The 16,616-nt window shown below is 42.9% G+C and overlaps 1 protein-coding gene across 2 annotated transcripts in view; it reads right to left on the bottom strand.

The window, feature by feature from the left end:
- The window catches only part of LOC135903803 (juvenile hormone acid O-methyltransferase-like), a 314,807-nt gene that overhangs the window by 78,176 nt on the left and 220,015 nt on the right, over positions 1 to 16,616 (bottom strand). For both annotated transcript variants that reach the window (XM_070537739.1, XM_070537738.1), the window contains exon 4: positions 15,135 to 15,258. The gene's annotated coding sequence lies outside the window, so the exon portion shown is untranslated. The remainder of the gene's footprint in view (positions 1 to 15,134; positions 15,259 to 16,616) is intronic.

Genomic DNA, 16,616 nt, shown 5'->3' with positions numbered 1-16,616 from the left:
TTTCTCAACTTGACCTTTCCGGCATACGATGGCAACATTGCTGCGCAAAAGAAATACATTTGCATCGGATCTTCCATTGCTTCTCGTGTAAGTGGCTTATATTTCACTAACCGCCGCAAGATTTTCAACGGACGTATAAGTAACACACAAACTGTCGTGGTTTTTAGATTTGGTGATGATTTTTAGCTGTTCTAGTTACTGACGCCTCGAGCTTTAGTTTACTTGTTTTAAAGACAATTACGATGTGTTCGGAGTGTCGTGATGCTTTAAAATTGACGTATGTAGTTCCCGCTGAAGCCTTCATCAGAGTTTTAGATTTAGGGCTGCGTTTTTCTCCCAGCACACCTGATGGGCGTATGAGCCGAGGGGCAATAAACCTGTGCGGCCTTTCGGATCCGCCCATTCTAAATTGGTGAAACACGCAGTTATTTTGTATTGTTTGGACAATGGCCTAAAATAATGCTGTGAGCTCAAGGTAGAAGACAGTCTACTCAGGCTAAACGACTGCTCGAGGCTGGCAATCCTGCTTCGTTACTGACTTTCGTGGCGCAAGGTTCACTTATGCGGTGCATGGAGGTAATACGTTATGAAAGGGTTCGTCCTGAAAAGCCAACAAAGCAGTAATTGTACGTTACTCGCATCGCATTTCTCATAACCTCAAAAAGATAGATAATAGAGCAGGCATGCAGGTCGTGCTCTTTGTTTCTCAGCGTCTGCAGAGTTTTTGCAGGTGCGTAAACAAGGAGAGAAAAGCAGGGGTGGTCACTTGTGTTACGCAGTGCCGCAGACGTTTTCTTTAGTGCAGAGACAATCTAGTTTATTCTTTACCTTTGTCAAGACCCGCCGTTGTTGCTCAGTGGCTATGGTGTTGGGCTGCTGAGCACGAGGTCGCGGGATTGAATTCCGGCCACGGCGGCCGCGTTTCGATGGGGGCGAAATGCGGAAACACCCGCGTGCTTTGATTTAGGTGCATGTTTAGGAACCCCTGGAGGTCGAAATTTCCGGAGTCCTCCACTACGGCGTGCCTAATAATCAGAAAGTGGTTTTGGCACGTAAAGCCCCATAATTTAATTTAATTATTTTACCTTTGTCAAGAAATGACTTGCCAAATGGCAAAGCATACATAGGTAGAACTGGTACATGGCTAAACGAAAGGTTAAACGAGCACTATTACAACGTGAACTTAGCCATCTCCGGGCATTTGAGAACACATTGCCGAGATTGTGGATACGCACCACATTTTGAATATACGACAGTACTTAGCCGCTCCTCTGACAAGATGACTATAGACGAATAGTCGAAGCAGCAAAGATAAAGAAATTAGATGATGAATGTGTAAGCATGTCATCCGTGACGCATGCAGTTCTGATTAAATGGCCAACACAGGCACGTGACTCCCGTCTGCTTCTTCATTTTTGTGTGTCATGTGTGTGTTAGATATTTTGTACACTTTGGAAATTAAAGGTAGGTGTAAACCACCGCGTATGTGTGTCGCCTTGTTGTCTTGTCCTAGTCAGGACACGCTGTTATTCGTTCATTACGAGAAAAAGAACTTGCTTTAATTATACCAGAGTTATTACAATGAAGATAATGGTAGGAAAAAAAAAAGACAGATGTAAGTTTCATAGTCCACTTTCGTTGACTTACGATATCGGGCACGTCGAAACTCACTTTATTGCCAAAAACAGGTATATTTATTTCAGATAATGCATTGTTAAATTATGGAATTATGTCAGAGAAAGCACCATAACCAACTTGAATTATAGCGGGCACCAGTTCACACCAGTCTGTGGGTGTCTCGAAGCGAAACTAAACAATGTACCACGAAGAATAAGTTTTGCTTTGTCTCACGCTTGTATTTGCCTAAAGCCAAAGAGCTTGGAAAGAACTCGCTTACGGCACCTCCATATTCATTTTCAGCAAAAAAATGCATATACTGGCCTTATGTAGTTACTAAAAAAACAACGGTAAAACGTTAGGTAAAGGAAAAAACAATTTAGAACTAATCAAACAAGAGCGGGATACATATTATAGCTTTGAACACATGGCTAAGCGGATTAAGGAACATTTGACTGGAATAAGCACGCCATTTTCCTAGCATGCTACAATGCATGTAGGCTGCCACAAAAAAAAAGTGACTGCCCAGTAAACAAGAGCTCTTGCGGTTGCAGTGAATAAACGGAAGCAATATGACGCTAACCTGGCAACGGGGGCTCGATATGCTGGCGAGCGAGCTCTGCAGACAACTGGGGAATTGCACACTATGGGTAAACCAAATAAAAACACTCAGCCCTTTATATTTCAACAATTGTATATGCTTCTGGCGTACATTATGGAGCTCAGAGACAATATAAATTTTGTTAGGCAATGTGTGAAAAATTCCCGTGTCTGCAACAAACTTTTTCAGAACGCGCCCAGCGCATTCTTTAGCTTTTTGCTAAACCCCCTGAAAATTTAAGTTGTGATAAAAAAAAAAACGTGATACAGGTAGCAGAAGCTTGATGTGGGCGAGTTGGTTTTGCATACCTGAAGAAACACTGTAAACGTCACAACTGCCGTCCCTGTCTTCGTGACACCAGCTTTCTGGCACGGTCTAGAGATATACTAGAACGCGAGATATTAGAAGCTTTCTACATTGTAAAGGCCGAGGGCACGTGCATTAGTTGCTCTTCAGTGATCGACGCTTACTGAAAAAGAGATAGCTTTTCTAATGAGATAGGGAGGCCGTAATGCCACGATGGGCCATTCTAGGTTGTATCTATTTAAAATCCAGTTTCTTCAAAAATACATTTACTTGGAAGTAGCGCCTTGTCCGTCGTACCTGTTCCTCTTTTAATCCGCGTCTTCGTAGCGCTCTTTTCTTCATGTGATACAGGTAGGATGCATTGAAGAGCACGTGATATCAGACATTTGTCTCTTAACTGCTGGGTTATATTTTTATTGACAGATTTTGTCCTCTAGGATAACATAGCGAGCGCTGCAAATTGCGGACTTACAAGTCTGGCTCCTTCTTAATTATTCACATGGATTGCGTTCAATATAATTAACTTTCTTTTTTCTGCATGTAGAATGCGTCAAGGCCTTTCATCTTCTCTGGCCATAATAACCTTAAGCGCTGGTTACGAATATTGTCGCCTAAAGACATGCTATTTCGCGTTTTACACGTGAATGCTAGTTAGGTTAATGACTAATATACTGCGCGAACTACAAGACACCATTGCTGGTTTGTTAATGTTTCATAAATTCTCAAGAACAGTATTGCCCTTCGATCGGTAACGATTTACGCCCAATATTCAAGTCATCCTCGTACTCATTAAGAACACTCTCTTTTCAAGCAGCGTCACCATTCCTTCGAAAGTCAGTCTATAAAAAGCAGTGCACCGAGCCTTGAAGGGTCTTGAAATTATAAAATAATTGGTTCCGCATTGCCACTTTCTGAGCAGGTTGTCACTAAGGGCCTTTTTCTTACATCAAGTGGTTGCTTTATAAGAGTAGGTGTAACCAAACGAGTTTTTGACATAAGAATCGGAAATGCTCAGTGAAATTGATTTTTTGCATGCTTGACATTAGATATGCTCTAGCCAGGCAAAAATGTTGCAATTTAGATTTATATCTAACACAAACCTTCCATAGAAATCATTTCCTGCCCCTTGTGAGAAATAAGAGCAGATCAGTGCATATGATTCAAAGACTTAGGTGAAATGATTGTGTTTGATCATTCACGTGCTTCGCGTATTACTTTTTGAGAGTTGTTAAAAAGTGCATATGTATGAGCTTGTCAAGTTTTTTTTTGCATGTTAAGAACTGCCTTTATAACAACTTTAATATGAAAACGATATGATGAAACGAAATATTGTCTTCCAGCTGATGCCGAAGCTTTATAAATGAGGAACCCGTATGCGTTTACTTTGAAGTTTAATGCTACTCTCATATGAATTCTAATTTTGTGCTTCGTGAAACTAACTTCACCTGGGTGAATGCAGTGGAACTGCTCGGCCATGAAACATAATTATGACTGTCCGCAACGTCTGCGTTCTGCTACGCAGATTCTGAAAGCACGTAACCAATTGTTCCTTCTTCAGAGTTTGTCTTACCTAATTTCATGCCGGATCGACACCTACCCATTACACCCTAGCAAGAATATTTTGAAACAGCTGCAGGTGTGCGGGTACTAGCATTCCTAAATTGATTTCACCAGACTTGGACCAAGAGCTTTAGATGCACACTAAATAGAAACGTAAATTGAGACGTATTAGTAAATTACGCTTATACAAAAGGCGGCGACACCGTTTTACAGTTACCGCACTAGCACGTTGTGACGTCACAAACTTTGACGGTGTCTGCTCGGGCTTCGTTAGTGCTTAACTAGTAAAGATAGGCTATATTGAATTCTAAAGGAGCCAAAGGCTACACTGAGCAAATTCAAAAACTTTCGATGCCCGCAATGCCCCAATTTATTGACGTTTATGACGTCCTACGGACATAGCGTAGCTGAGGTCTCGGCGTAAATTAAAAAAAATTGAAGTTTAGCCATCATTTTCTAATAAGTGACCTACGTACAACCACTAAATTATCAAAAAAAAAGAAAGTTTTCAATCAATGCTTTCTCAGTGTAATAGCTTTAGAGCGTTTATCTTTCTGTCGTTTAAAGGCAGCTTGCACCCAAACAGCGGGGAGGTTACGAGGCTAAATCTGCAAAAAACCATCTACGTTGTCACTTCATTTTTTATGTGACGAGTAAGAGAGCTTGTCACGTGGAGCGCATCATTTGAGCAGCTGGGTCTCTGAAGCGGTGAGGCAGAGTTTCGTTGAGAAAAATTATAATAAAGCGCTAAGCTCTGGGATTGTAGGAGTGCGCATGCGCGCAGACATCTGCCCCCTTTGCTAGTAACGTCGAAGCTGGCAAGCGCATCTCTCATGGAGCCAGCGCATCGGCTGCATTTTTCCATTAGGCCGACGGTGTCGCAGCTCCATCATTTATCTCAATGCCATCTCCGTGTCTGTTGCGTCAGCGAAACCATCGATACTCGTTTGCTGAGAGGTCGCCTCTCTAGGGGTTACGAAAAAAATTTTTTTGCAAATAAACATGAATGATTTGCTAACCATCCCTCTTCATCGAGTGTTCAGAAGTTCCGGAGTTGTAAAGCTTTGAAGCGTCGCTGGCAGTATATATTTTCGAGAACGTTCTGAAGTCCATTTGCCATTTGTTCGCCTTGTTCGGCTGAGATTAACTCTGGTAGCTTTATGTGGTTTTGATGTCGAGAACTACAGAACATGATTTTGAGAGAGCCTTGCGAAACTCATGAAATATGCTTGTAAGGTGTTTCTTTATTTCGATTATGCTTTTCCTTCAGGCATGGACAAGTAGCCGGAGCACCATAGGAGGCGAGCATGGCGGATCATGTCCTGGTTACTCATAAAGATAACACTGCCTTACATTCTGGAACCAAACACCGCCGAGCATCTTCTGTTGCAGTTTTCAAAGCTACCACCAGGGGCTCTACGAAGTTATCGTCCACCTTAAATTTTGCTCTTTTCAATGTTAAGAGGTAGGGGAGCACATTTGTCGAACGAGTGGAAGCCCGAGCTCCAACAAGGACCCTAGCGCCCTGTTGTGCCTGATATATTTGAAGTACATTACAGCTTTTTGTAAGACAATATTTGAAATTTGTGAAGCTCAGAATGTCGCATTATATTACCACCGGAGCGCCCCCATAACGTTGCAACTGAACACAGCGCAGCATAGCATTCTGACAGACTGCTGACTGAGCACTCCTCGGAGCTGGCTGCTCCCTGCCTCATGCCTTTGCATTCTTTTTTGTAATATTATGTTAGTATTTTTAAGATTTTCCTAATTGCTGAAAATTTTATTTATTATTTGTTTTTTAGACATCCTACTCATATTGCAACGCTTTTGATCAGAACGCCACAAAATGGCTCGCGCGTGCGTCTACCAGGCCGAAACACGCGCAACGAATTCTCTTTCTCACACCTGTCACTTTCTGAACCAGTGCCAGTAGTGTTGAGAAACGTGTCGAGGACCTGAACAATGTTTATGATGAGGGGCGTGACTCCACGAACACACAGTGAAAAACCTTGTTACCAACGGGTGATCTCATTAGCCTATAGCGCCCGGCTCGCTGCCACACATTTTTCTTCCGTTTTTCTCTTTTTCTCCTTTGCTATGCCCAACTGTTTTTCTTTCTCTGTTTATTTTCTGTACCTACATATATGACGGGACTATGGCGCGAGAATTCACTGTAGCCCTCAAGGAGGGCCGTTCCACCAACCGACACTGTTGAGCAAATAAACTGAAGATAAAAGGTACTGATTGTTTAATTTGCATATTTTGCAAAGGGGCGCCGGAAATAAATAAAAAGAAAGCATTGGGTAATTGAACTGAAGTCTCTAGTGTGGATTTATCATTAGTTCTTCATTGTAACTCACGTCAGGTGGCGTAGCCCGGAGTACACGGCAGGGAGGTGGCGCGCGTTAGGCACGGTCAATATGAAAGTGAAAAATATTCCGGACCCGTATTGCGACTGTCTTCATCTTAACATACCCAGCTGGCTCATCCACTACAGTGGCATAATCGTGCTTTTCCACTAGGCTGGTGCATGGCTCAGGTACACGGAGAGCCTTTCAAATAGCAAATAGAATTAGAGATCAATGCCACGAATAGGTTCCCCATGACTAGTCCTCAAAAAAAAAATTAAATAAAAAAGCCGACGGCGCCTAAGTAGCCATACCTGGATGAATGCGAAAGCATTACAACGTCTTCCCGGTGACGACTTGTTTTACAAAACGAAATGTTATGGTTTCCAAGCTGCCTTCTATCATTTATCGCATCACATGCCTCGACCTCGTTCGCGTGCTTGCGTGTATGTGCAAAGGAGCCGAGCGCTGCTACTGACTTTGAAGTCGAAGTCGAAGGTTCGTTCAATGGAGCGCTAGACAGAACTCGTCGAAAGCATCGCACTGACTGGCAGTAGGCCAATTCCATCAGCGCCTTCGCTGAGGGAGGGGCACTTTGGGAACTTTAAGGAAAGTTTTGCGGCGCAAAATGACAGGAGACACAAGAGGGACAGCACATGACTTCAGACTTGTCCCTTTTGTCCCTCTTGTGTTTCCTGTCACATACTTTGCACCACAAATCTTTCGTGAAAGCTATGCACCAACTAGGCCAACACTGTACTCTGCTACAGTATAGGAACGCTGGCATGATGAGTGGCATCCGAGCCAACTGTGGAAGAAGATGACGACAAAGGCGCGAGTGGTGGCGCGAGCGCGTCTATGTGACTACGTCACTTGTACATCTCCGTTCACGCCACCGGATTTCCCGCTTCGTGAGCAATATAATGCTTTCGCATTAAAACTTGCTGTATGCACTCGCGCGTGCTTGCTGTATACGACAACGTACCGTAGTAGGAATACGGGTGCAAAAGCATTGAACGCTCAAGCTCAACTCATTTCATGGCTAAAAAGAGGCAAAGAAGACACAATGTGAGTTACTATTCTTTACTACAACAAAACTAACCAGTTAAGAATTAAATATGTGTGCGATTATTATTTTATTACTAGAACGAGACACACCATAGGGATGACCATACATGAGTCTTGAAATAGACTTGATATTTTTTTTACTTGGAACAAAGGAATGCATGTTTTCGCAGTATTTACTTACCAGTCACGGTTAAGTATCCTATGACATTTTCATAAAAATAGGTGGTCATTATGTTTTTAACGTCTATAAAATGTTCCAATTTCTGCTATTATTCCAATTTTGACATATTTGGGTTTTTGTAACGAAATAAATACGTCGGCTAGTTGCATAAATTTTTTCTTAGTTTGCGAGAAAGCTTCAGATATTTGATAAATATTTTTTGTCTTCTTCGCTTTAGCAAAAATAACAAAAAAAAGCCCTTGATTTTGGGGTAAGTCAGAGAAAGTCGCTCAAAAATCAAAGTGTGGCAATTTTTCAAAAACAGACTGTGGACTGCATAAATTTGACTTCCCGTGGGCCAATAGTACTAGTGCTGTCGATTTACCGAAAAATATTTAATGATATGCAATGCGTTAATGTTAAGGTGACAGGTATTTTCCCCTTAGGCGAAATACAATCCTTTTCCATCTTCAGTGAAATTAAATTTATTTGTTCAAGAAATCCGTGCAAAGCTTCGCAAAACGAAGGTTGATTCCGTAAGCATCAACATTTCATGACATTAAGCGTTGCATCGTTGCGATCTATTTTTTTTTGTATTGAAAACAGTCAACAGCTCCAGGAGAGTCTCGCTTCACACTGATTCCAACAAGCACGTTGGATAGGCACATTTTTTCTTCATTAATGAGCACAGCGACATTTCTTCTCCAGTTCAGCAGAAAGGCCGCAGTGACTCCGCATGTCGTCATAATCTGCAGGAAGAAGACTGCCGGGCCGCCTAATCCCTGCTCGATTCCGTGAAGGAGGGCGGTCATTGCCCGCCCTATAGGCGCCACAGAGACGGGTCGAATTTTCTAATTAGCGCATCTGGACGAGCTGCAATTAAGATTATGTTTTGCTTGTCTGCCTCGGTGGACCATCTGAGCGCCGTTTCCTTTCACGGGAAATCTCGCAAAAAAAAAGAACAAGAAGAAAAGAACAGCGGATCTCTGTCAGAACCAGGGCACTCTACTGCGTAAGCGTGCTTTCTACTACGAAAATGTGACTGCATCTCTTATCCTTATGTTACCAAACTTGCTGCCCGTGACTTGATCTTGACTGAGTGTTATGCTGCAATAATTTTTATTGCGGTAGCGATTACAGGGTCACTCAAGGCGCGTTGGCGCCATGGTGTTGTCACGGTCGATAGTGAAAGCACGACCCGTGAGTGGAGGGCCAGAAGGTTTTCAGAAATGCGTGCAGCATGCCATGCATGCGTTTCTCTCTAAAAATGAAGGTAGTGTTCTGCCTTATAATGCTGGCATAACCGTTGTGCGCACAAACGGTAGGATACCTGCTTGGGAGTATGCATGCCACACCGCGGTGCTGAGAACCGTCACGTGTCCTCTTCTAAACATGGCTACCCATCTCCGCTATCCACTTTCACTTCCCAATCCCTCTCCCCTGACGACGCTGCGCCGTGCTTCCTCAAGGGTTGCAGAATTAAGCTCCCCTTCCTCCTAGAGATCCCTGTCGTCATGCTGTGGTCTGGTCGGTACGTGCGCTAACGGTGTCCCGTGCAATGCACCTCGTGCACCGTAGACGTGCCCCGTTTTACAGCGCTTGAGCGCGTGTGCGTGTTAAATCTCTCTAGATGCGCGTCGCCTCCAGCGCTGCTTGGAGCATTCCTCGCCAGGCAAGTGTTGTGACACGCATGAAGGTGTCATGGAGTGCTGCGTCTCACCAACATGTCGCCCCGTATATCGCTAGAATGTCAGCCAGGGAGCTCGAGCGCATCGTTAAACGTTCCTGTCACTGTGGATGCTTGGCCCTTTAGGGGAAGCGGGGACTTTATTACAGCGAAGCTATTTATGGCAAGGCTTCGTGACTTTTTCGTGTGCGTGTGCGAAAACCGTGACTCCACCCCGCAGATAGCGCGGAAAGGGTCCAAGCGCAATGGAATATGACCCTGTGGATTCCGAGTAATGGGCTCCGGGACATGTCGCAACCTTGAAATGCCATTGTTACACCTGGGAACCAAAATGTTCCCAGGCGCAAGGGTACGAAAATGCACTATTATCGGATCTTAGCCGTAGGCCACGTCTACGTTCGCACCGCCCTCTCTTTATCGGCGTTCCAAGCGTTTGTGTATCTAGTTTCCTTCCTATCTACCGGGCTGGTGGTCCAGCCTAAACCTTACGCGTGTCTAGTTTCCTCTGACTCTTCGGGCCGGTGGTCCCGTCGTCCACGCGAATGACAACAAATGTTTGTGTGTACTTTTCGGCACGATGACCACCGACAAAGACAATAAATGACTTCGTACCTTCGTTCAAAATTCTGTTTCACCTCTTCGTCTTGTTCGAAACAGTTTCGTTTGTCATCCACTTTCACAGGGTGGATGGCTCATAAGTCTTTTTTTAAGGCAACGCATATAATTTGAGCTGAGGATCCTACAAAAAGGCTCGATTCCCTTGAAGAAATCTAACACGCACGCTGGTACATTCCTGAATCTAAATTTTCTGCCACATGGCGAGGCTTGAGGGTAGCTGGAAGCGGTGCCTTTCACGCTGACTGCACTGCTGTTTTAGATTGAGCTCCAATTCCCTAGAGCATTATTTATATACGTTCCTTCGCAGTTACTGTCCTGGCATTTATCAAAAGGACCAGGAGAGCTGTCTGTAAGTCTTTCTCTGGCATTATTCGCCGATGTTTCTTCGACGGCCATATTACAGAAACAGTGACGCCGATTAGTGGATAACAACCAGATTATGCGCTAATAGCGGACATTAAGAAAACATGTCGGATATTAAGCATAAGGCTGATAAAATTGATAGATAAAAAGTACTCCACCGACTTTTCCAGTAGCCTGCCTTACCGGAGCCCTGGTTTACTATTTTGCTCAAGCTCTGCAGCCAACATGTTTCTTTCATTGTTTCCTTTTAGCACGTTAATAAAAATAGCGGGACGTGATGTTTCGCCTGAAAAAATACCGATCCACGGAGGGCCATTGTCAGGGAGGCTGATTAATATGCCGGATGGTATATATTCATAGGCGGTCTTCACTCATGTACAACATACGGGCGACGCCATAAACACGGTAGCACCAAAGTTGCACGCCTAGACAGCACCTTATGAAAAAAGTACCAGTCTATTTCAGCAAGCTACTGACATTTATAATCCAACAATCTTATCTTCCAATATAAATGGAAGGAGAGCCGAATCTTCCGGCAGCTGTACCGGTCCAATCACGATAAGTTACGTTTCTTGTTCTCACCACGTAAACCTTCGAATATGAATTGGCACTTCTTGTGTATATACTTTAATATGGAGAAGCCTAATGAATGCAGTACTACAGGGATCTGCTTATCAAAAGCAAAGAAAGCTGTCAGAGGAAAGAAGGCTCGGATACAATGTCGAGACGTGTCGTGTTTCTCTTTTTCTCCAAATATGCACAGGTCTTAAAAATTGCGAGGGCACATCATTATGTGTAAGGAGGAGGCTTCGAATATTTGCCCGTATTAGCGTCGCTCAAAGTACAAAGCGCCACTGCAATCCGTGTTCGCAAACGTTGAATTTTCAGATCTTGCTTCTGATTCCTTTCCCTCAATTACTTTCTGCACGATGAGTCTGTTGGGTAGACAAATTGTGCCCTTATTATCGTTTTTTTTGCCATCTCCGAGATAGCTAGCTGTTACGTATTAAGCTTGAACGAAGTACATTCCCAGTTCTATATGTAGGCTCCCGTAAAACAGTTAAAAAACTGAAACCGTCAAACATGCCAATAAAAGTAAAAAGAACAGATGACCTTTACTGCCAGCCATACGATCCAGCATGTTCTGCGCACAGCAAAAAGGTTTTAATAGGTTGAAATATACAGCCATAACTAAATCAAAAAGGTTTTAATAAGTTGAAATATACCGACATAAATAAATCAAAAAGGAAGTATAGTACATACAATCTCCACTTTTACAACGTGAAGTCAGCTGCATTGGCTATCTCAAAGAGAGGCCATCTCAAATCAAAGGCTGGATGCCTACCATGATTTCTTAATTAAAAGCACCAGAAATGAGCCCACTAACTACAGGGAACCCGACGCACACGGGCAGAAACTAGTCAACCTTGTGAACACTGTCTCGGAATTGAATACTGTCAGATATTTAAAGTAATGCGCTTTAGTGACACAGATTCTATTTGAAATCGACCGAGAACGGTGACAAAGAAAACAAAATACAGATGCACACACGAAATGTGTGAACTTAAACCAAGACTTCCGGGAGTATCATTTCTTAGCAGTTCGAACTATAAGCGAACCAAAACGCACACGTGGCTCAGTAAGCCAAGAACACACACGAACATGAGCGCTATGCTTATTATCTACTGCTGATAAATCGAAGCGCAAGAAACAGCGCTCGACAACGCAGAGCCTTCATCGCGAGTCAATTTATTGTTGCACTGTAATAACTACACCAAACCTCATCTCTACTCAAGGGAAAGCGCGCGCTTTTTGAAAGCTGCTTTTCCAGGATGAGGTACGGCCTGAAAGCGGTTCGGTTTAGCTCGTAGGCCGCCAGTTAGCTTTCGAGTTGAGTGGGTTTGCAAGTTAAAGTAAGTTTGAACTGAGCGAACGTGCACGCTGAAAAGCGTTTCCAAGTTCCGTTGATATATATATAGATATATATAGTGCTAGTTAAGGACGTTCTTTCTGTACTTGTTGTTCTTGTCGCCTCAAAACATGGCTTGTATTTCAGGAGTTCTTGACTACCGTTAGCCCAAAATCCTTTTCTTTCCTCCTTCGCAAAATTCGACTATGCCTCTTTCTCGCTTCTTGGCGCCGCACGGGCATCATCAAAGCAACAGGCGTTCTATGCCTTTTAAGCGCGGCGTGACAGTTGCACTTTCTTTCTTTCTTTATTCCTTTATTGAAGACATTCCTTACAGAAATGCTTTGGGGGACGCGACAAACGGCAGTGAACGTGCCTGACTGGTCCGCGCCACCCTTGGCAGCTGTGGCCACACAACTATATAATGCAATTACAAAAGAAATATAGAATAGAAATGCGGCAATTTGAAACATTGTAAAATTTAGACACCAATAAAAAATGTTTTCCTTTTTTTGACATCAATAACATATGAACACAGGTGCATAAAGGTACATGATACAGGTATGTCGAAGTAGCAGTGGGCCGGATACACAAGATATATCGGACTTTCACAATGAAAGCAAAGGCTCGCAGAGTAAATGGAAACCAGCTAAAATAAGTCCGACACTATTTTTAGTTTGTATTAAGAAAAAATTTCCTGAAATTTCTGAGTTTCTTCACCGAGGTAGCTGCAACGAGTGCTTTAGCTATTTCCGGATTTTTGTTTAGTTGATATGGTATCATAAAGCTAAGCCTTTCTTTTGGCAGGATAGCACCTCAAAATTAAGAACAGTAACGTATACAATGATGCAAATAACGTTTTTCATGCACCTTTCTATAGTTATAATTTCAGCGGGGCTAGAAGTCTGGTTGTTATGCTTTAAACATTTGAGGGGATAAGAGTCTGATAACACGTTTAGCCGTAAACAGGTGTTTGCTGCTGGATATCCTAGATGTTCTTTCACAGGTTTCTTCTTTCACGGCTTTTGGCAGGAATGTTTTACATGAAGTAACGTTATAACGTTATGACTTCACTGGGTATATTCTAAGTACGCTGCATGAGATGCAGTCAAATGCCTGTAATAATGAATGATTTTGGACAATTCAGGCATCGAATGCACACTTATGGGAGCAATATAGCCCATTGAAACTCCTCGAATTTCCTCCCCTATATTCTAGCTGCTTGTTTTTGATCAAGCTAAACATGCAAGAAATGTGTTGAAGAAATTTCGGCACGCACAATTAAGTGGAAGATGAAGATCTTAATATAAAATATATTATCAATTCCAACCAGTTCGTTGCTTCATCCTGCGAACAAAAGAAAAAAAGATTATTCTAGCTTGTTGACTAAAATGTTCGTTCTGAAATTCAGCTTTTATATGATTGCAATATCGAAGTGCGTCTGTCCGTGAGTGGCTGCGAGAGAGCGTGCGTGCGTGTTTCCGGAATTAACAATTACCAATATCCAACATTGCTCTCATATGCTTCCTTCCGGGCAATGCTATAAGGGCCGTCTTGAAGCCGCATAACCTTTTTGACGAGCTGTGACTTAGTAAAGGATGCTGATGAAGCTTACTTTACTCCAGCTTTATTTATTACTTGTCCGCGTGCCAAGTAAAGGCAAAAAAAATATCATTTCAGAGCCTCTCCTCTTGAACATGCGTAAGAACTTGGCGGCTACGAGTACTACAGTATAGAAAGTGACAAAAATATTCCGCATTGGTTTCGTAAATTTCGCACATGATGTCGGAAGTCAAATTAGAAAAACGGGCCTGGTTATAGGCGCACATATACGATGACTTACAACCATTACGAAAACTGCCCGGCAGAGCAGCATTTTACTCTTCGAAAAGCCACTAATTGCATAAACGAAGTGCTATTCCAAGCGCTACTTATAGCATCGTAATTGATGCGGCAATTCTGATAAGAGAATGTTGCAGCGGTTCTGTTCTACCCATACAGCGCCATTAAGGAAGGAAGGAAAAAGTGGAGAAGGAAGGCAGGGAGGTTAACCAGTTTAGCCGAACCGGTTTGCTACCCTACACATGGGAGCGGGATGTGGGGGGATGAAAGATGGGAGGAGAGTGAGAGAGAGCACATAACACCGCAAACACATCGTCAGTTACAGTCCGTCACTCTTGCGCGGTACGTGCCATTAAAGCTAAACATTACAATTAGGTGGATAAGGGCCTCAGACATTTTTGCTCTAGCGTGCCTCTTGTGATGTAGACCATAATATGCATTATTTTCGAACGCTTCGTTATGTGCCGGCGCGGCTATTTCTCAGATACCGGGAATTGCTTTGCGCGCCGGGTCTGAACAAATTATGACATCTCAAACAAGTGCGCAAATATTACGAGAAAGCTGGTGGTATGGTTGAACCTGCACAATGCAGAACGCGCACGAACGCTCTAGTAATCCTCAATGCCATAGATAAAAGATGCTTCGAATGTGCACTAATGTCCGGTCGTGGTGCAGAAAAAAGAACAAAAATAAAAAGCTTTAGGTGCCATTCACAACATCAGCAGCTGCAGGTAGCGATTGCCTCATATCCTTGTCACTCAATGCGTACAATGATATAAACCTTAGCTTATTTTGTGTGCCCGAGCATGTTTTATTTTTTTTACTTCCATTGCGTAACGGTAGCAAAAGGGAACGAGCAAGAAAAACATACCCCGTCCTTAATTGAAACTTTTGCTTATGTACTATGGTTCCATTTCGCTTCAGTGGCGCCTCCAGACTTGGAGTGGCACCTCACGCCGGTAAAAGATGCCGAGAGCCAGTGGTGCTGTACTAATCCAGATACAACCAAATTAGGAGGACTCGCTTAGCTTGAACAAAAGACACACCCTCACCTGAACAGAAATTGGCGTCCCTGGTGCAGTATTCGGCCATTCCCTCACAAATGACTCTTTCAATCAACCAATGGGGCTCAGTCCCCAGTAGCTTTGGAGCACCTGACCAAGGCGGCGCTCAGACCTGTAACGAAGCAGAAGGCGCTAAGAATCTCTGGACCTGGACAGGCCGCCAATGCAACTGACCCTGGGAACCTTTAACACCCGAACTCTCTCCAGTGAGACCAGCTTAGCAGAACTCTTTGAGAAACTATCCCGCATTGTCTGAGATATCATTGGCCTTAGTGAAGTTAGCAGAACTGGTGAGGCTTATACAGTACTAATAGGTGGCCACATTCTCTGCTATAAAGGACTCCCAGATAAGAAGCAGTACGGGGTAGGATTCCTCATCCATAAGGACATAGTGGGCAACATTGACGAATTCTACAGCATCAGTGAGGGGCTAGTGGTACTCCTAATAAAATTTAATATCTTATCTTTAATATCTTGTCTTTATTATCATCTTTAATATCTTTCTTATCTTAATCAACTACGTCATCAGTGACATACGTGTCAAGATGCGTATGTCACTGATGGAGATGACTGCATTTTGTACAACGAAATACGCAATTCAAATGATCAGGAAGCTTGAAACACCTCACTGTCTACAATACAAGCATGGTGCTCGACATGGCAGATGACTATTAACCTCAAAAAGACTGTTGCAATGACCATTACCCGCAAAAAGAATCCCTATAACCCCTACTTATAGCATTAACAACCAGTCTTTATCAGTCGTGTCTACTTACAAATACCTAGGAGTAGTAATAACATCAGATCTTAGGTGAAAGAACATGTAACATACAGTTATAATAAAGCAATGAAGAAACTAGGTCTTTTAAGGCCATCAATAGAAAATGCTTCACCTGAAATAAAACATTGAGTATATAAAACATTCATCCGGCCCAATCTAGAATACGCTGCGATTGTTTGGGATCCGCACACACAAACCAACATCACTAAAATTGAGAAAGCCAAAGAAAATCAGCCTGGTTTATTTTCAATTCGTACAGCTGGCGCACATTCCCATCATCTCTTCTACAAGCTGCAGAACTGGAAAAACTTGCAATAAGGCGTTACCGGGACACAATGCAATTTTTCTTCTTTCTCTATAACAGTCAATTAGGAATAGATAAAACGTTTTATATTCTACCAGCTAGCCACCGCTGCACGCACTCTTATCACAACAAAAAGGTTAGAGCTTTTTCTTGCAGGACCAACACATTTAAAAATTATTTTTTTCCCGCGCACGATTTACGAATGGAAAGCATTACCTGCCACAACTATCAACTGTCCAATGGTTTCATCTTTTCTTTCTGCACTTTGTGAACAAACCATAGCGTTCATCCCTCTTTTTACCAGTCAAATCATGATTGTGAAAAGGTTTCTCTTATGTTGTTTGTTATGCAGATTCTTGTTCAGTGTCTGCTATCTTGTTTAATC

The sequence above is a fragment of the Dermacentor albipictus genome, chromosome 4, assembly GCF_038994185.2.
Source record: "Dermacentor albipictus isolate Rhodes 1998 colony chromosome 4, USDA_Dalb.pri_finalv2, whole genome shotgun sequence".
In the NCBI taxonomy this organism is placed as follows: domain Eukaryota; kingdom Metazoa; phylum Arthropoda; class Arachnida; order Ixodida; family Ixodidae; genus Dermacentor; species Dermacentor albipictus.
This window is presented reverse-complemented; position numbering and strand designations above follow the sequence as displayed.